At 40.6% G+C, this 12,362-nt stretch overlaps 1 protein-coding gene across 12 annotated transcripts in view; it reads right to left on the bottom strand.

The window, feature by feature from the left end:
* The window catches only part of ICA1 (islet cell autoantigen 1), a 146,035-nt gene extending 134,211 nt beyond the window's left edge, over positions 1 to 11,824 (bottom strand). For 10 of the 12 annotated variants that reach the window (XM_081287227.1, XM_081287233.1, XM_081287230.1 and 7 more), the window contains exon 1: positions 11,690 to 11,824. The gene's annotated coding sequence lies outside the window, so the exon portion shown is untranslated. The remainder of the gene's footprint in view (positions 1 to 11,689) is intronic. The other 2 variants (XM_081287228.1, XM_081287231.1) reach the window with 2 other exon arrangements.
* Positions 11,825 to 12,362: the final 538 nt, after the last annotated feature.

Genomic DNA, 12,362 nt, shown 5'->3' with positions numbered 1-12,362 from the left:
AGGGCTTCAAGGCTGGCTCCTATGTAGCCTCATGAATAGAAGAAATAAAGATTTATCAGAGGTCCTAGGTGACAAGGTAAAAACCAACAGAATGTCTACAGGTTTCTTTTGGTGGAATATGTTGTCATCATTTTTTTTTTTTTTTTTTTTTTTTTTTAGATCCTGGTCACTTTCTCTTCTGTCAAGAAGGTCTTCTATAATTTCTTATGAGGTGATCTAAGTGTGTTTTGAATATAAATATTGCAATGGCTTCAGTAGAAACAGTGAAAAAAACAGAAACAATTTCTCCAGGCCATAATTAACTGCATTTACTATTGATTTAAAATCTTGATTCATCAGTTGGTGTCCTCATGTGATTGAAAAGAGATCCTCAGGGAAGGTAGGAAGTTCAATTAGCCTTCCATTTTTTTTTTAAAGCTAAACATTGAAGTAATTTGATTTTGATTAGTTTTTAGGGATTTTTTTTCCTATCAGATAGCACACAGATTTTCCTTCACATTTTGATAAGGTTCTGATTACTTGAGCATTCCAATGGATGCTATTTCTGGTTTTGTGTCTCTTGCAAATGATTTTTGACATTTCATAAATTCATGAGTAAATGTGAAGCAGGATCATGCCTTAATTTTCTGAGTCAGCAAATCTTACAAGAGGAAAACAGAATCGTGACCTTATTCGAGGAAGCTAAAAGATGGATGAGTTTTTATTTAAGCCCTACAGATGCAAGTCACTGCTAAAATTTGCACTTACTGGGGTCTTATATTTTCAAAAGATCATTTTATTTACATTTCCAAGGAACTCGGGTGTTATATAAAAGCAGTAATGAAGCTTAATGATTCCCTAAAACTATTAAAATCTATTCCTAAAGTAAATATATTTATAATTTGTACTGGGGATTGAACTCAGGGGCACTCAACCACTGAGCCACATCCCCAGCCCTGTTTTGCATTTTTAGAGATAGAGTCTCACTGAGTTGCTTAATGTCTCATTTTTGCTGAGGCTAGCTTTGAACTTGTGATCATCTTGCCTCAGCCTCCTGAGTGCCTGGGATTACAGGCATGTGCCACTGTGCTTGGCTCTAAAGTAAATATTTTTAATGTCTCCCAATATGTTCTTTAGTAAAAACTGAAACATCTATGACCATGCCACAAATGTGTGTCTCCTCTGAGTCCCTTCACCCATTTGGCTTCTCTTTTTTCATCTTTAAAATATCAGACCAAACTAGTTGACATCTAGGATGTCCTCAGTAACCAAAACTATTTAACTGCTTTCAGAGACATTTATATCTAAGCAAAAGCTTACAGATAAAAAACACATTTTCTCTTTAAAAAATGATAATTGGAGCTTGATGTGGTGGTGTACATGCCCTAAGCAAATTAGCAAGACCATGTCTCAAAATAAAAAAAATAAAAAGATCTGGGGATGTGACTCAGTGGTTAAGTGCCTGTGACACCAGAAAAAAAAATAATAACAAGAACAAAAAAGATGAGGAAATTGGGTTCTAAAAATGGAGATAACTTGTCCAAGATCCGGTTCAAGATCAAGTTCACAGGGAGAAATGCTGAGAATGAAACACCAATGAGCCAATTAATAACCTCCTCAGCCTTTCATCTATTCCAAAAGATGGTTCTCAAAGGAAAATATCAAATATAACAGAAGATAAGGGGGGCAAGTTATTTAAAATGCTATCATCTTCAACATTAGTATTATTTTAAGATACCATATCCTTAGTAAACAAATTAAAAACAATAAACCACAAACTCAAAATGTTCAAGAAGGGTGTGGTCTAATTCTTATACCTCTCTCCTGTGTAAAGCCTTGCTTTCAAAGGATGATCCTGTGAGTATGTGTTCCAACAAAAATTGTAGCAGCAATAACAAAGAGGCTGGCATTTGCACAGTAAATCTGAAGGAAATCTACAAGAGCTAATCATATAAAATGGATTAGTAGAGTAGAAACAAAGAACAAATACTTTGCCTTTGCTAAAGAAAAGAGTACTTGTTAAAAAGGAAGAAACCTGAAATTTACTGTATAAAATGTATTTACCTTTGACTTTATTCAGGTTGGTTCATGTACTTTTCAAATGCCAATTCAAATTTAGTATACAGATCTTAATCTGCATTTACTGTGGACTTTTCTATAAAAGCTTAACCTCAAAAGGTGAAGAATGAAGGAACACCCTAGTCAGACAAGGTCTCAATCAACTTCCGGGAGGAAATACTATCCCTTTCAACTGTCAGCATAGAACATTATTAAAATGATAGAACTAAATGTTATCCTTAAATTACATTTCGATTGGGATCCAATTATGAAACTTGGAAGGTTCTTATGTTACTTTAAAAGAAATGACACCAAGTATGAAATTTTTTAACATAAGTATAATGTGAGAGAAATGAATTTTACCCTGTGAGACTATGCTATCCAATATAGCAGCTGCTAGTCACATGTGGTTAGTGAGCACTTGAAATATGGCTAATCTGAATTTAGATGTGCTCAATATGTTAAACTCAGTAGATTCCAAAGACAGCAACCAAAACAAAACAAAAGATCTCATTAATAAATCTATATTTTACATTTATTTGTACTTATATAAATTATTTGTATCTCATTGATATATTTATATTTAAATTTTATAACTACATTTATGTGTAAGTATAACATATAAATGTATATTATAGAATACATGTATATAAACATATATATTATACACTATATATGTATGTATTTTATAGTTCCTTTTCTATTTTATGTTGAAATAATATTTTGGATATAGTGAGCTAAATACAATATATTATCAAGTTAATTTCACCTGTCTTGTTTTTGTACTTGAACTAAAAATATTTTACTACAACCAGAATGATATATATATATATATGCATGCCATTATATTTTTGTTGGACAGCCTTGGTGTCTGGCATTAGGCAAATAAGCAATTAATTAATTCTACAACTTGGGTCACAAATATTCTGTACTAGATACAAGTATCTTTACTCAGTTTTCTGCCAAATATCTGATAATTATTCTGCCAGAGATGCCACTAAAAACATAAAATTATACATATATGTGTGTATATATTTATATATATTCATATATATGAATATATATATGTGTGTGTGTGTGTGTGTGGGTATGCAAAATAGTTACACTTAATATTTTCAAAATAAGTTATTCCAGAAAGGTAGAAATCTATGAGCAAAATGTATTGTTTTTTTTTCTTCATATCAGATTCATATGGATAATAATTGTAGTGTATGTATTACTATAAGACCATCAGAAGCTACAAATATAAAGTATACACATATATTTGTAGATGAAATACAGATACTTCATATATAAATAGAATAGCTACTAATCATGTAGTGAGGAGGAAGAATATGAATGTAGGGGCCATGATTTTGTAAAATTGCATGCAAAAAAAAAACTGCATAATGTCAGCAATCAGAGGGTAATTAGGGAGACACTGTTCTTTCTTTAAGGCTAAATTCATAATTTAAAGCCCCTTAAAGAGATGGTCAAGCTGTTTTTTACAAGTCTGTGGGACCTCCTAGCTGAGACCTAGGAGAAAATTTAGAGATCAACCTCCTCTTTTCATGGATCAGGGAACTAAGGATTGAGATTCAAGGAGATTTCCAAAAGCACTGAATAGACCTCATTTCATTAGTCTTAAATTACTGAAATAAACAGACACCAGGTGTGTGGTTTACAAAATGTCAATGCTGTGAGCCAGTTCTGTAAACAAATGAGCCACCATGGCTCCTTTCTCTGGAAATGGCTTGAATTCTAGCACTTTCTTTGGTTAAGTCATGGCAAGAAAAACATGTTTGAATTTGGGCTGGCTTCCTAGCAAGGAATGAAGGAGAATTTCCAGGCAGGAAAGCAGGAAGACAAGTCAGCAGCAAAGAGAAGCAGATAGAAATGAGATACTCTCCATATACCCCCAGCTATCAGAGTCACCCTTGCCTCTGTTGGGCCATCTAGTTGGTGTTACTTAAGAACTAATAAAGGCTCCTTTTTTCAGGTTCTCTCTACTTTCTCACAGAATTAGTTTATCAGATTAAATAGTAAAGCCCAGTGCTTATAAGGCAAAAGATTGTTTTGATGGGGATCAGGAAAGACAGGAGTCACTGGGTATATGCCAGGTAGGGCAGGCCTAGGTAGAATAAGCAGGAAGTTGCATGAAGGCACCAAGCTCCAGGTCAAGATAGCAAAGAAAAAAGCAAGAGCAAGAAGCAGAAAGTGGGCATTCTTCAAAACGATGTCAGTGTTGTGGAAAACAGCACAGAGCAGATGGTACTGATGAGAAGACCCTTAACTCCTGGCCTTTAGGGAGCAGCCGGTGGAATAACATTCTTCAGATGGATGAAGGAATTTTTACACATTCTGTAATCTATTGCCTGAGCACTGTGCAGGGCACCTTCTTTCAAAGCTTCTGATCCTGGGTCACCACTGCTCACATCTTTGGAGCTATCCAGCACCAGGGCCACTGACTTTCCCCTTCTTTTCTCTGGGAAGAACAAGGCCCATCCTCTTGCCCTTCCCCAAGGTGGGCCATCCATTAATCCTGTTTCAAGTCCATTGGTCTCCCCTGATTTCTGCCCTCACACACATTTGTTGACCTATTTTCCCCTCTGGTTACACCTTCCTCCTTTTCTTCACAGTCAGCGTTCTTCAAAGTCTAGTTCCTTTCTCCACCATACCGGAGACAGTCTTTCACTATAGGTCAAACTCAATCCTCATATCACTTGACCTTTGACTATGTTTTCTTCCATTCTCAAAATCTCCCCCTTCCTTGATTTCTCAAGAAACACTCTCTAAAATTTGATTTTCATTGTTAGTTTGTCTTCCTCTGCATCTATGTTGCATATATCAGTGATCCATAAGGTCTCAGTCTTGGCTTCCTTTTAAGACCCTTTACTTGCTCTTTCTTGGTGCTTTTGTACTCTTCCACACTTCAACTACCAGTTATATGCCAATATCTTCCAAAATTAAACACCTCTCCAGAGGACCACATCCGCCTCTCCATCTCTTGACTATAATCTTCACCTGGATATTCCACAGGCACTTCAGATTTGGCACATCTAAAACTAAACTACTCTCTTCCCATCTCCACCTTGAAGTCATTCTTCTGGTAACCCCTATGTTAACTGCTACCACCAAATCCACTGAATGCCTAAGTAGATAACTTGATTTCTCTCTCATCTCTTGCAGCCAGTCCTCTGCATCCTTCCTCCTAAAAGCAATGAAGTGCCTCTTCTTTTTGTTTTCACAGGGAGGCCTTAGTCTAGACCTTCAAGGCAATACTATCCCCATATCTGCCCACTCCAATATTTTATACTAAGTCTGCAATATTACTGTGAAATGCAAATCTAATCACACTGCTTTCCAACTCCAAATGTTTTAATTGCTTTCTCTTGCCACTAGAGAAATTCTGAACTTCTTGGCAAAAACCCCAAGCTATCTCATATTCTGGTTCTTTTCTTCCTGTTTTACTCTACCTCACAAGGATCTGTTCCTTCCAGTCATTGCAGACAGCTAGAGCTTCCCTGAATAAACTCTTCTATTTCATGGCTTTGAGAGAATTTTTTTCCACTTGGAAAGCCCTCCCCTTTTCTGTCCAGTGGACCAATTTACAACTTTCTTCAAGACTCTCCGTAAATATCACCTCCTCAGTAAAGCCTTCTCAACCCAGTATGGGCCCTCTGTCCCCTCTCTTCCAGGGGTCTTCCCCTGGAGGATTAACTACAACATGCTGGTGGTACCACTTCCCTTCTGTGACCCTCCTGCAATGGGCTTATTACATCCACATCCTGTTGGACATCATAGGTCCTTTGAGAGCAGGGACCCTAAAGTTCATCCTTCGCCTTTCGCCTCTTTAACAGCAAGCACGACACCTGAATCATAGTAGGAATTTAGTAAACACATGCTGCATAAGGGTCTATGTGTTTGGGCTACCATCTACTGAGGCTTTACATAGTAAAGCATTTAACACAATTATTTCATTTCCACAACACTATTGAGGGGATAGCAGCCCACTTTGCAAATGACAAAACAAAACAAAACAAAACAAAACAAAAAAAGCTTAGAAAGACGAAGCAATCTGCCCAAAGTCAAGAACTACTAAACTCAAGTCTGCTTTCAATCCCTGTGCTCCTGTTTTTAACTACTCTATTCTACTCTTGGATGAAAGGAATTGGGTTAAAGGGTGCTGAGAGCCATAGCCAAGTAGGACGCATGGCATTTTGGTTTGAAAGGTGACCCTGCTCAGGGATTAGGGTGGCTCTGGGTTTAGGGTGGATCCTGCTGGGATTAGGGTGGCTCCAGGTTTAGGGTGGATCCTGCTGCCTCAGGCGCCCTCTCCTTTAGAGTTCCCGTTGAGTTCTCGCGGGGTTCTGAGAGTATTGGTAGGCAGAGCCCGGTGGAGGGAGTGTATTTTCCCAGAACGTGCGTGTAGAGTGCCGGTGAGAGTTTGGGAATAAAGAGTTGCTGTTGGAATCTACAAGGCTTTTGTGGTGGCTCAGTTATTTTGTGCCCAGCCAGACTGCGGCAAAAGGGCTGTTTCTATAAAACAATCTCACCCAATCACAGACTCAAGTCTGCTGCAACCATGGTGCTACTATGCTGCAACTGCTGATGGACATAAAGAAATGGGGGCACCATTTATCAAAGGTAGCACCTTGCTCTCTGATTAAGGGTGCCCTACCCTGGAAACATCAAGCAGAAAGCTGGACTTCCTCTAAGTACTATACTTTCAGACATTGGTGCCCATGCCCTGGTCTGTGAACACAGAATTGGGAGTAAGTGATGGTAATGATGGTAGTGATGATAAAAATGGAATGGATTTTGATATGCTGTTCTTGAAAAGTAGTTAAAACACTCTAGAGTTGCTCCTGGTACAATACTCTTACCACCTAGAAGTAGAGGACTGTTCTACTTTGGACTCTCAAGAGTTGCAATTAAACATCTTAATATATTTATTCAGTTATCTATCTCTGAACACATAGACTTTGTATTTTCCACTCCACAGTACTGTATTATATTCAGTTTTCTTTTTCAATCATCCTTGTTTAATTTCATGTATTTTCTGCTAAATTTGTTCTAAACTTGACCCCTGCAATGATCTCTAATTCTAATGCCCTTTTAATATCAGTCCTTTATTTTCTACTGATACCTCCACCTCCATAACTATCCAGCACATAATTGAAATCTGTTCTGTGTTTACACTGATTAATGCATTTAATCCTCTCAGCTCACAGATGATCAAACTTATTCAGGGCCATTCAGCAAATAGAGGACAAACATGCATATCAGGGTCCAGAAAAAGGACTATCTGCCAGCATTCTCTCCCTTACCTCTGTGCCTTTTGTACATAGATTTTCTGTTTAGACTCTCCCACTATCCTCAGTCCTATCCACCTGCTGAATTCCTATTGGTCCCCCAAGATTCAAGGGTAACCTCCTTCATGACCCCTCTCAGGTTTCCTCTTCCCTTTCTTCTGCCTGGATGGAGTACCTGTGCCATGGGCTTCATCACTCCCTGTGCCTCTCTTGATTAGCTCACTGCTTTTGCTGAATGGTAATTGTCATCTGGCTCTGCTTTCTCCTTTACCAGGATGCAGTTTCCTCCAGATCATGGTAGGATATGGGTCTGGTGTTGAGATTCCCAGCATTTAGCACAGTGCATGGTACATGGTAGGTATACAACAAATATTTATTGAACACTGAGCAAATGACCCAATTCTCTGATTTGGTCAAAGGCCTCATGAATGATGTCACCTGCCTTAACTGGGGGTGGGGGGAGAGAGACACTATTCTCATCATGTGCAATGCAATGTAGGACATCCTTTTCTCAGCTTTTTTTGTGAACTCACTGTTTCTCACCAGGTTTACAAAGGGACAGTAGTTAACAATAATCAGGGAATGGACACTTCTCAGACACTGAGGTATATGTTCACCCATACCACTTCTTATCTTCACAACATTGCCATGTTGACACCATTCCCTTTTTATAATGAAGCTCAAAATCAGTTATCTTAAGTAATTTGGCTACAGTCATATGGAAAGAAGGCTTTGTATTAAAAGCATGCACAAAGTGCTCCATCATGTATAGTCATCCCTTACCTCCAGAGATTCATTGGGATTTGTGAAAATTACTTACAGACCCAAAATAAACAACAACAAAAACAACAAAACCCAAGTTAATCTGGATTCTGGAATAGTGAAATCATGGTCAACTAGGATTTACAGGGGTTCCACGGCATTCTTACCACATGCATTGTCCAAGGCAAATCATGCCTATAATCTTAATTTTCTTATCATATAGGTAAAACTGTAATACCTACTTAACTCGAAGGGAATTGTGTACCAAATCATGTCTGTCAAAATGCTTGTCAAAGAGGAGAAAAGATGCACAATTTGGAGCACTGTGCTGGACAGTTTGGTGCAGTATTTCTCAAATAACAGAGAGAAGATCTTGAGCAACAGAACTACTTGAGGTGTTAAGGGTAGATGGGGAAGCCAGGCTAAGAATCCACATTAAGTCCTCAAATGACTCTTTGAACACTAAACTTGAGAAATATCTTGTGAAAATGGCAACATTTTTACATGGGAATCTTATTAAAATGCAGATTTGAATTCAGTGGGTCTGAAGGGAAGGGTTGAACAGACCAAGATTCTGCATTTTTAATATGCTCCCAGAGAAAGCTTGCTGTTGATCCACAAACCATATGAGGAGCAGGGGCTTGGAAGATCTATCCCCACAGGAACAAATAAGTTTTGCTTTGTTCTTGGGCCATAGATTGCATCCATCAACTTCAGAGAGTATTTTATATAAAGCCCAGGCTCTCAGTATTGTTGCAAAACCACCTGGACTACTCAAAACCAAATTGTAACATATTCTCTATCACAGTTAAAGTAGTAGCATCCCTTTCAGATAATGATAGCACATGTGTTTTGCTATGAAAGAATAATTCATTGCTATTATTTGAGTCTTATTTACTATGCAAAGTGTTTTATATATATACATATATATACATGTTATATACATATACAGTGTTTTATATATATATATATAGCATATATTGTATATGTGTGTATATACACATATATACACACATATAATGCCTAATAGTCACTGTAATTCCAAAAGGTGTATATTCTTGTTCTATAGATAAGAAAATAGTGATTTGGAGAGTGTAAGTAACTTGCTGAAAGCCACATGGCTAGTTAGATGCTGTAACTGAGGTTCCAATCCTACTCTACTTGGCACTCAAAGACTGTATGTTCTCTGTACTACTTCATGGTGCTAGATAAGACTAAAATATAAAAACATAATTGCTTGAGAGTCTAGAAAATATGGAGGGAAGATGTTTCTCCTCTATCAGTTGTTGGGTTTAAGGCTCAGCTGAGGCAGATTCTGTATGGAGGTGAGGTAGGGATAAGGCTCATTAATTAGTAATGTTACCAAAACATTTCAATACCATCCTTGACCACAGGTCCTCTACATCTAGTATTGCAGATGGAATTAAAAGGATAATAGTGACCAGTAAGGTTCTAATAAGTGCTATTACATACTCTCAGGCTTCTAGCTTCCAAGTTCAACCATGCTAAAGGAAAAATTCTTCCTGATTTTTGTGGTTTATCAACTTCCCCACCCTCTCTTATATAAGATTTCTGTAATCCTAGAGTTCACACCAAACCCAGGTTTGCACTACTTCCTAGCACAGTTGATACACCTGTCTACTTCTGATAAAACTGCTTACATTTGAAAGATGTTCTATGTAGTCAAATATCTTGAAAATGCAGCAATGTTGGAGGGTGTTTTTAGAGTAACAAAATTTTCTGCTATTTCCCATAAGGTTGTTGTGGAGAGAGAGGCACAGCAATAAAGATGCTCAGAGAACACAGTCAGTACTCAAGTGTATGAAAAAGACAGAAAATAGCTATAAAATAAACCACTCAGGCAATTACCAACCAATGTATTTAGCATTCAACAATCTTTGGGCAGAAGAGCTAGGGTGAATCTTTTAACCTCTGGTCTCTCCTCTACTACAATTAGCATTCTGGAGTTTAACTGCTATGTTTCCTAAAGATCCACCATTAATAACAAAACAACTGTTTGCCTATGTAGTACAAAAAGATACAATTAGAAAGCAACATCTCCTGCAATTAAAAAAAATGTATTTGTCTAAAAGCAAACAGTGATATTTGAACTATTAAGGATTTTGTCCTATTGTATTCTCTACAAAGCATGTTTCAAAAATAAAGACTAAAATCCTTGGTTTGAAAAATTATTAAAAAGCAATTTTAGAATGAGTGTGCATGTGTGTGTGTGTGTGTGTGTGTGTGTGTGTGTGTGTGTGAATGTGTGTTAAACAGAAGGTAAGAAACTTGAGTCTTGGGGCATTCATTTCAAACTAATAAGCATTTGCAACTTCACTCCTCACCTCTACAAACAGTTCAGATTTCAGATCTAAACCAAAGGACCTCAGAAAACAATTTGAGTTTTTTTTTTTTTTTTTTTTTCTGGAGAGACTTTGCTGAAATGTACATACGTGGACATGTTTGCAATGAGTCATAATTTATAGGGCCTAAATGGCCAATTAATGCCATATGACTTTCTACCTCCATTCTGCATCATTGTCAAACCAGTTGGTGATGTATTTTTCCAGGGCCTGATAATTTTATACAGTTACCAGATCTCAGTTACTAAGGCTGCCACTCAGGTCCATGGACAAAACGCTTTCTTTGGTGCTGATTTTTAAAATGCTATCTAAAAGCACAGAACATGATTCTCTTTCTAAACCTTAATTTTCCCCAACCATAGTTAATACCTTTCGCCAGCCTATGGACACCGTACTTTAAAGACCCCCAAAGAGAAGTTGAGGGGCTTTGGGGCACTCCAAGTAGACAGTGGGAAAGGTTCATGAAGAGCTGCTTTAGGGAAAGGCAGACATAACAGGATGTGTTCTTTCTAGAGGAAGCAGGAGCTGTAATTGCCGCGGGGCAGGAAAGGCGGAGTCAGCAGCACCCAAAGGAAACCGGCGCGCTAGCGTTTGCAGGAACTTGGCCTGATCAGGGACGCTTGCCCCTGACTGGTACAAGACTGGCAAGCACCTCGCCCGCTAGGAACCAGGCTCAGGCCTCCTGGCACTAGTGGTTATAAAAAGGTACCCATCTGCTACCCCTGCCAAAGACTGGCAATAGGGCGAAGAGATAAAGCAAACATCAGGCACCAAGGCAGGTGAACTTGTCAACAAGTCAGCCCTGGAAGCAAGTCCCTGCCCAGAAAGGACCTCGGGATCCTAGGGCCGAAGTCTCTCGGATGGCGAGGCTCGGCACGGGAGGGTGAGGTGCACTGACGCGGGTGCGGGTGCAGGTGCTCCCAGAGCCGGGGCCAGTGCGAGATGGGGCCGGAGCGCTCCGGCTCTCCGGGGGCTGACGCACGCTCTCAGGGTGCGCGCATCCTCCACACCTTCCCAGGCCAGCGGGAGCAGGCGGGGGAGGGGAAGGAGCTCAGGCGGTTCCCGCAAGGAGATCAGGGGCCGCAGGAGTGACCCGCCTGTCACCCGCCGCCCGCAGAGGCCAGAGGAGGCAACCCCGGCTGGCGCCCCCGATCACCCCGGGTGCCGGGCGTTTCCCGCTGCAGCATGCAGCCCGCCCGGCGCGCCCCCGCCTCGGCCCCGGAGGGCAGGTACCTCGGAGCCCTGGCCCCCAGGAGCCTCCCGGCCGCGATCGGAGTGTCCCTCTAGATCCCACATCCGACGTCAGCGTCAGCAGAAGGCGAGGGAAGGGGCGGGGGAGCGCAGGAACCGGCCCTTCCTGCAGCGGCGACCGCCAGCCGGAATAGCAGCCGGCGGAGCCCGTGTGCGCGCCGCAGCGCAGCGCCGCGGCCGGGGGGAGCCGGCGCCCTCCCTTCTCCGCCCGCCGCCAAGGCCCCTCCACTCCTCCCCTTTTGGGGACCGCAGCGGGTCAACCCCTTTCAGCAAGACCCCGGGACCTGGTGTATGAAGGGCGCGATGGTCTCACCTTGTTTGGGGTGGGTCGGGGGTTAGGGGAGTAAATCTCCCTCTTTTTACTCCCTGGGGTCTTTCCTTGACCCCCCATCTCCTGGGGTATCCCCCCTGCTCGGATCTGCTGTCCTGGGTGTCACCGCCTCTGCTCTCCCGCAGGTGTTCCACGTGTCCATAGCATTTGCGTCACAATGACCTGGCTACAGGTGGGAGCTAAGCGGACGAACGCCCTAGGGTTCTCCCCGTGTGGTGTGTAGTGCGTGGGACTTGCTTCTACATTAGATTTCGGTGGTTTTAGGGGACAGCAGATTTCATGACTTCGGTGTCAAGAAAGTTAGAGGCCTGAACCTGGAAACCA

Source organism: Spermophilus citellus (assembly GCF_964194105.1).
Source record: "Spermophilus citellus genome assembly, chromosome: 3".
Lineage (NCBI taxonomy): Eukaryota > Metazoa > Chordata > Mammalia > Rodentia > Sciuridae > Spermophilus > Spermophilus citellus.
The sequence above is the reverse complement of the archived record's forward strand: the minus strand, read 5'-3'. Positions and strand labels throughout refer to the sequence as shown.